Source organism: Chenopodium album, chromosome 6 (assembly GCF_948465745.1).
Source record: "Chenopodium album chromosome 6, dcCheAlbu1.1, whole genome shotgun sequence".
NCBI classification, from domain to species: Eukaryota; Viridiplantae; Streptophyta; class Magnoliopsida; order Caryophyllales; family Amaranthaceae; genus Chenopodium; species Chenopodium album.
The window spans coordinates 75,105,502-75,113,492 of NC_137839.1; positions in this window are offsets into that span (position 1 = coordinate 75,105,502).

Below are 7,991 nucleotides of genomic sequence, written 5' to 3' on the forward strand. Positions count from 1 at the left end.
AAAAATAATTAAAGGAACGTTATTTGAATAGTATTCTATGTTATTTGAATTTCTTTTAATCTTGGGAAATTCTCAATAGTAACACTTAACTTTTTAATTTTCTCAGTGGTAAATTGCAAAAAATTTTATTATCCTTGGTAAACTTTAATTTATTATAATTTTCAATGGTGAACTTAATGATAAATTTTAACTTAATGTTTAACTATAGTTAGTTTTTATTTTATTTATATTTTTTTTACATTTATTTTAGATTTTTTTCTTTAAAAAAATACCCATCCCTAACAATTAGCCACTTCTCCCCCGCCCCACTCATGCGACGCCCAGCCTCCCCTTCGCCGGCGCACCGACCTCCCCCTACCGCACCTCTCTATTCCCCCTAAATCGCCAGCCCCTCACATAAGTGAGTGAAATCAACACCCTCAGCCCTAAAACCCCCTCCTTGAAATCCCAAATTCTAGATCAATCTCTCATCCCTAAATGAAATCAGATAATTGGGGCTTCGGGATGGTCGAAAATCATGGGTTTCTCCAATTCTCGAAGCTTTAGGTGCAGGAGGGGTGGGGAATCGCTACAATTGGTTGCGGAATTGCTGTTTGCGGTGGCGAATTGGTGATTGTGGGATGTAGAGGTGCGATTGGTGTTGCGGGCTATTGGAGTGAGAATTGGTGGTTGTTCGAAGGTGTGGTTTGGTGGCGAATCGATGTAATTAACGGTGTCGTTGGTGGGCAAAGCGGCGGTGAATTGGGTGAAGGTTGTAGTTGTGGTTGGTTGTTGTTGTATCTTTCGGTGGCTAATATTGTAGTGGCTGAATGGTGGCTGCTTTTTGTTGTTGTTATTGTGGGTTGTTATTGGCAGGTGCGGTGGGTTGTTGTTAGCAGGTGCGGTAGTGGCAGTTCAAAGGTTGTTTGGTGGTGTACCGTGAATGTGCAACAAGGTGTGGTAGGTGGTTAATTGTGGTGGTTGAAATGGTGGTTGTTCGGTGTTTGTGTTCTTGTTGGAAAGGTGAAGAGGAAGAAAGAGATGATGAAGATGATGATCTTGATGACGATATGTTGAGTTTGAGTGAGGTGATGACATTTTAGGGATTTGAGTATATTAAGTGAGAATATTTTAGGAATTTTTTTTTTATTATAAAAAGATGTTAACCATGGTTTAATATTAACTAAATTGCTTCATTAAGTTCACCATTGAAAATTATAATAAATTAAAGTTTACCAAGGATAATAAAATTTTTTGTAATTTACCACTAAGAAAATTAAAAAGTTTAGTGTTACCATTGAGAATTTCCCTTTAATTTTTTATGATGTTATTTTATTAATTGAATAATACTCCACATAGCTATATAAGAAGTGGACTAATTTATTTATATCTCCCGTTGAGAAAAAACTAAAATTTTCTTATCATACCATCTGCATCAGTAGCTACAATCAATCTAATATATACATGTTTTATTTACCCGTCGCACTCATTAAATCTATAGACACAATAATAACCTTATATTTGACCTACCAGAACATATATTTTCCTAAGTTAAGCATTGTGCTAAAAACTATATATTATATAATAGTCATATATATAACCAACAGCTGATTAAATTAAATATAATATACAACACAATTACTTCGTATATAGGTATGGATACTGATATATAAATAAAATATACGGAGTATATATTACTAAGATTTATCCCTACCTTAATTATAAAATGGTTAACAAAACTCTTATAATAGTGCATGGACATTTATATATCTAAAAATGTTCTTTTTACATATATTTTCCCCCATTTAATTTTAAAAGCCTTAAAATTGTCTCTTGAATTCGCTAAATTGATTTAAAAGGTTATGTTTATTTCAATATTTAAAGCCATTTACTATTTTCATTTCCTTTTGTTTTAATTTTTCTATTTATAATTTATTAGACTATTAGGTTTCAAGATCGAAGTCAATATCTTTTTGCCGTACAATCACTAAATCAAAGTCGTTCAACTAAAGTTTTGGACATTGCATAGCTACACAACATCCAACACATTTAATGATTATATGCAAATAATTTTAATAAAACTACGCATTCGATATAAGTTATTAAACAATTTAACTATATATACATTTTGATAGGTTTGTATCTTTCATATTAACAAAAATTTACAAATGTTATTATTATATTTTGAAAAAAAAAATTAGACTTTGAAGTTTTGTATAAGATAGATAAAGGATAAGTTAATTCCCGTCATATATGCATTGAGTTTTGGGTGTTCTATCCGGTTCACCCTTTGGGTTAATCCAGATTTGAGGATCTGTTCTAGGCTATTAGGTTCCACTCCCCTTCCTATTGTTGTTGCAGGGGAGCAAACACAGGTCCTCCTTACCAAGTGTAGTCTCAATCACCACTACACCAACAACCAAACACTTGGTATGGAGGACACGTGTTATAAAATATTATATTATATACATATACTTTTTTATATTATAAAAAATATTACATTATATACACATATTATTATAGTTAAAAGTATTATTATGTATAAAACAACATAAATTATTGCACATGATTGTTGTATATCTAGTATAGTACATGAGCAATGCACGATTTTTAAATCAAAATGTTAGTTTTTCTAAAAAAAATTCATAAGTAATAGCATTGTTAATACGAGTATTACAATTTAAAACACGAGTAATAGTTATAATACATTTTATATCTATCATTTTTCCGTCAAATGTCTAATTCAATTTAACTTTTATTCTTCTTGTTTAGATTGGTTATTGGTTCAGTTTTTTATTTTATTATTATTATTATTATTATTATTATTATTATTATTATTATTATTATTATTATTATTGCAAGAAAAACAAAAGGTCATTGTAAAAGACATTGTATAGAAAATAAAAGACCGATTAAAATTAAATTTTTGTTCAAGATTATGTATTTTTTTCCAAGACAACATTTCGGCTCAGCATTAAGTATTTGTCAAGGAGTACAACAAACGATAAAAGTAATTTTTACACTATTTTGTATCTTTATCAAAAACTTTTGTATTCAACCAATTACTTGAATTGAATTTAGGATAACTTGTAGACTATTTTGGGTAACTTTTATCAATAAAGCATAAATAACTTTCATTCATAATAAGGTAGGGAAGTCACAAAAATAAGGGGCGTATCAAATCAAATCATTTCTAATCATCATTAATTCATTGTAAATTATAAGACTAATTTAATCCTACATCTCGGATCTTGTTGGTGTGTATGAGAAGTATTATTAATAGTTAAATGAACTATGATACTACGTACATAGTTAACAAATTGATTTTTTATTAAACGTTGGCTATATAACGTGCCATTATTTAATTTTAAACACAGATCAGATCATTATTACAGGGGCACTTTGAATCAAGGGGTTGACTGTAGGATTAATCAGAATCTTGGATGCAACTTGTGGCAATTAATAGAGGCAGTAGAACTATTACATCTTTTTTGTGCACATAAAACCAAGTACTCCCTCTTTTTTTTTTTTTTTTTTTTTTTAATCTTGCTAACGAGCGCTCCGTTAGATAAGGATAAATTATATTGGTTTAAATAGTATTAAGTTAGGAATTTAGGACAAAATAAATCACACGTCGTTCGGTGTAATTATTTAATTTTACTCTAATATTTAGACTTTAATTCTCTTATCTAACGCCCCGGGGCGCTTATTAGCTTTTGCCTTTTTTTTTTTCCTCTCTACTCACTAATTATTTTCGTTTGTATTTTTTTTTGAAAAATTTTTAAACTACCACCCAAAAATATATCCATTTTTAAGACTATCACCCGTTAAATTTTTTATTTTATTTTACCACCCCTTAAATTCAAAACTACTCAGATTACCAGCCATTTTAAAATTTTGGTGAATTTCTCTTATGTGGGCCCCCACCCAACGACTCTTAGTGATGACTGGAAGAAGATGATCAGTATTAGTGACAATTCAGATAGCAAGTTCTTGGTTTTTTTTTAGTTGTTTTCTTTTGGTTTTAGGTTGTCTTGTACTCAATAAACTGGTTTAAGAGGGAGGAGGAGTCAAGACAGGGCTTATTGCTTGTAATGCTTAGATATAGTCGTTACTAGCTGTTGGGTGGGTCCACATAACTGAAATCCACCGGAATTTTAAAATGGGTGGTAATCTGAGTGGTTTTTTTAATTTAAGGGATGGTAAAATAAAATAAAAAATTAAACGGATGGTTATTTTGAAAATGAATACATTTTTTGGTGGTAATTTTAAAATTTTCCTTTTTTGGCTTCTCTTATAATTTACGAGTACCTCTTTTACTACACTATAATTACATCTTTTTTTTTTTTTTTTAAAGCCACACTATAATTACATCTTTTCACATATTTTGTAACTTTTTTTTTTTACACGTCACACAATTACATCCAGCTAGGTTGCTATTTGCCCACCCTTTTATATATGGGAAAATTGCCCAGAATAATCACACCTTTGGACCGTCCGCTGAAAATAATCCCACCTTTGGATTATTTTTAAATAATCCCATCTTTATACCCACTCCGCTATAAATGGTCACAACTGGTCATATAACTTATAATAACAAGTTATCGTACACGTGGCGGCCTGTAATTGGTCAAAAAAACATAAAAATAAAATAAAATAATTTTTTTAAATAAAATAAAATGAAAAATTAATATTTAAAAACCGTGAACCACCCAAGCCAACCCCCAACCCCATCCACGCGGCTCCGACCTGCAAGCCCTTAAACCAAGCGGCGGCTCCGGCGCGCGACTTACCCTCTCCCCTGAACCACCAATCCTCTTCCTCACTCCTTCCCCCGCGAAAACCCAGGCGAGCCACCACGATTTCTACCTTGCTGACCTTCTGCATCCCCGGCCTGTTCCCCAATTTTGTCTTTGCCGACCTCCCCCATCCCCAGATTCTGGCCACATCGATCTCCCCCGTCCACTATTTCCAGCCGCATCGTCGAACTCCCCTACCCCGATATGATTGGCTTAGGTTAATGGGGTTTTGGGGTTGTGTTAAATGGTTAATGGGGTTAATGGATTTGTGTCCGTCGGAGATTTCCGACGGATTTTTCGGTGCCGGAAAATCCCTTTCGACGAAAGAATTTTGTCGGAAAAGTGTTTCCGACAGAATTTCCATCATAGGAGACCCTTTTTCCTACAAACCCTTTTCCAACAACCTTTTTCAATGGAATTCCGTCAGAAACGTGTTTTCCGACGAATTTTGGGGTGTTTTCGACGGAAAAATTCCGTCAGAAATGAGTTGTTTTCTTGTAGTGAGCCTAGGGTATAGGTTCACCAATAAACAATATTCCAGGGTAAAACATAATAACCATTCACCAATGCAATAATTAATCAGATCATAAAGGGCTTTCGCTACGTATTACAATCACATAATTAATCTACCAGTATTAAATTGCATCTCTCGAATCTAAACTTAACCATTTATAAGTTAATTTAACCTGCCTATTGAAACTAAGCCTAAACATCAATTTTCATCTCTCGAATCAATATTGCATAACTCATACAATTAAATCAGGCCTAATCTAATCACATAGCATTAAATCAATCAATAGGAAATTAATCAAGCATTTACAATCAACAATAATAAATTATCCCTTCATATTATTTATATATGGATCCCCACAGGCCACAACCCTAGAAAATAATCTACTCACACATAATAAAATCTAAACTAATCAAAGCAATTAAACAAGACATGATGAATTAAAGCAAATAAATTACTGAAAATAAAAGGGAAGACATCGTTACCAAAATTAAGGGAAATAATGAATTGTATAAAACCAAGAGTTGTAGAAAGAGAAACAAGAGAGAAGTCTAAGAGCTTAGAAACTAAGTATGAGAATTTAGCTATTGAAAGAGATAATTGTATCAAGACTAAATAAAACGTATTTATACAAAGCATCCAAAATCTTAATTAGAAACTAAGTAAAATCGTCAAAAAAGTCCTCTAGAAACACGCGCCCAGTCGGGCGCTAGCTCGGGCGAAGGCTGCTTCTTCCTTCCAATTCTTCAGCCCCGCCCGGTTGGGCGAGCCTCCATCTGGCCGGGCAGAGCTCATGGGCAAGCTTGGACTTCTGTTTGGGCTAAAAACTTGGCCCAAACTCTAATCTCCTCTTCGGGACTTAATCACTCGATCCAATGCCTCAACTCTTCTATGCCCCCTTAATCACCGGTTTGAAAACTCTAACCGATGTTGGGCTATGAAAGGTGGTCTGGCTTCTCTAATGCTCATAATGGCTCCAAATAATATCTGAGAAAATGCTCCAAATCTGCAATTTCCTACAAAACACTACCAAAACTACGAAAACACTAGAAAACACATATTAGTAATAAAAGTGGCTCTAAAGAGCCAAAAAATACTCCAAATTATGACCAAGGGACGGGGGTAAATCACTATATAAAATAGACATATCAGTGATTGGGACTGCACTTGATAGGGAGAACATGTGTTCGATCCCCCGCAACAACAGTTGGAAGGGGACTGAAACCTAACTACCTATAACTAATCCTTGAATCCGAATTAGCTCGAAAGGTAAATCGGGTGAAACACCAAAAAAAGTAATCGCAATAGTTGACTTTTGCACTATTTAATGCATTTAATTACAATTCTATAAATATATGTTTAAAAAAAACACATACACTGTCAAGAAAATTAATGGTCTTTATGCACGTGGGAAGATGTTTTGTGAGGTGGAAGAAGATATGGAAGAAGATAGGATGCTGATCATATCCGAATCTTATCATCTTACCTAGATTTTTAATATTAATTTTGAATTTCGCAAGGTTTTTAAAATATACTACAAATAAAATAATAATGACCTTAATCATGCATCTACATTTGTTATTATCTTTTCTATTTCAAAAAATTGTTATAGATCTGAAGAATGAGTTATTACTTATTTACCTATATATCTAAATGAAATTTTGGGTTCCAGTTTTCATCCCCATCAAGTCATCAACTTAAATCACAGTTTCAGTGCAAAATAAATGAATACAAATAATGTCCATGTACTAGCTGTTTTACCTTATTTTTATATTAATGCAAATTATTAAAAGAAAAAAGTTATATTATAAAACATTGTATTAATACATTTCGAACAACATGTTTTATGATAAAGGAAAATGCTATACATAGCACTTAGTGCTACATATAAGCATTAAATACACACTAGAAAATCATAAAAAGTAAAGAAATTATAAAAATATAAACACTAATTATACTGATTTATGCGTGTTTTTGTCATGAATTCCTAATTTTATACAACTTTGAAGAATGTATTTAATGCTTATATATAGCCTTTAGAACTACATATAGCATTACCCTAGTGTCACATTCCGGGAGTTTGGACCCCGAAACGTGCGGTGCGCTCTAGCCTTTTGGCGGCAAGAACGCTAGCCTTGAGCGGAAGAGGGGCTTGTGAGCACAAAGCAACACAAGCGGCAATTAAATCAAAGGAGCACTCGTGTCTATTTGGGCGACGGAGTGCGGGTGGTCGGGGCTTGTGACGGCCGATACTTCAAGGCGGGCACAAGCGGGTCCGAACCACGAGTTCTTAGTGCATCAAGTTGGTTTGGAGGGGAGCTATTATGCAAGTAAGACACAATATCTATAAAGGTCTAACAACAAACAAGCATATATAAAAGCAAAGCAACACTTGGTAGAAGCTAAGGCTTAAGATTTCATTAATCATTCACCCTCTAAAGAGCTTTAAATTGTTTACAAGGAGAATCCCTAGTGAACACTGAACTAGAAGTAACACAATAATGGGACCTCAAGCTAAGAAAACATAAACTAAACTCTAAGAAAGCATCTAGCGGGAATCTAATACATCAAAAGGAGTTGGATTCTAACACCTAGCCTATAGCTACGATTAAACATAATCAAGTGTGATCTTGTTTGAATCATCTCAATGTATATTTTATTAATATCTAATTTTCAAAATTTTACAATATAAAAAATAATTT